Genomic DNA, 1088 nt, shown 5'->3' with positions numbered 1-1088 from the left:
ATTTAGCCATTCACCTTTTCCTAAGAAAATTATATATTAAAAAAATTCCTAATTTCCTCTTGTCAAATGGTATTTTCATTATAATATTCATCACATGTTTTTTCAATTTCCCTAATTAATAATAAAGAAATAAAAACAAGTCATTTAATCCTTTTCCCAAGGGTGTTACATCAACTTCCTCAAATTTTGGCCTTTCTTATGTACTAGTGGAACAACCCTCATCAGGAGAGCCCACAACTCCATATGCTCCACCAGGAATATTAGCAATAACACCTATCTATATCTTGGCTTTGATAGGATTGGAATTGGTCTCCATTTCATTCCTCCTCCATCAGAGTCATCAACATTTTCAAGCTGGTTGACATCCAACTACTAGTAGTCTATTCAAAGGCACATCCACAAGCCTCTTCTTATCAAATGAATCTAAATTTGTTGTAATATTATCATCTCAAATGATGTTCCTAATGCTGTAAATATACATCTCCAAGGAGCTCCTCACCTCTACCTTATCCTTGTGTTCTTCATCTTCAGCCTTGTATGTCTCAGAATCACGAACCATCTTCTCAATCTCCTCCTTACTCAATCTACCCTTGTCATTTGTAATGGTGATTTTGTTTTTGTGACCAGTGGTTTTGTCCTCAGCAGAGACATTTAGAATACCATTGGCATCAATATCAAAGCACACAGTGATCTGGGGAACTCCTCTGGGAGCAGGGGGAATACCAGAAAGTTCAAATTTACCCAACAAGTTATTGTCCCTGGTTCGAGTTCGCTCACCCTCATACACTTGAATCAACACACCAGGCTGGTTGTCTAAGTAGAAAATATTTTATCCAAGAAATGTTCCTTGAGATGAGAATTGTCATAATCCCACTTGCAGCTTAAAACCCTAATGAAAGGGGGGTCCTTGGCTCTAGTTACTCACCCTCATACACTACAATCAACACACTAGGCTAGTTGTCTAAGTAAGTAGAAAATGTTCTATCCTTCTTGGTGGGGATATTAATGTTCCTCGAGATGAGAATTGCCATAATCCTTTATCCTTATTTGGTGGGGATATTAATGTTCCTTGAGATGAGAATTGACAT

At 37.4% G+C, this 1088-nt stretch overlaps 1 pseudogene; it reads right to left on the bottom strand.

The window, feature by feature from the left end:
• Positions 1-349: 349 nt before the first annotated feature.
• Positions 350-1031, bottom strand: LOC149264624 (heat shock 70 kDa protein pseudogene; annotated as a pseudogene).
• Between the last annotated feature and the right edge of the window lie 57 nt (positions 1032-1088).

This window comes from Pinus tabuliformis, chromosome 6 (assembly GCF_031772625.1).
Source record: "Pinus tabuliformis cultivar Carrire ecotype Pingquan chromosome 6, CPIR1, whole genome shotgun sequence".
Lineage (NCBI taxonomy): Eukaryota > Viridiplantae > Streptophyta > Pinopsida > Pinales > Pinaceae > Pinus > Pinus tabuliformis.
Note: the sequence above shows the minus strand (reverse complement) of the source record. Positions and strands in the feature narration are given on the sequence as shown.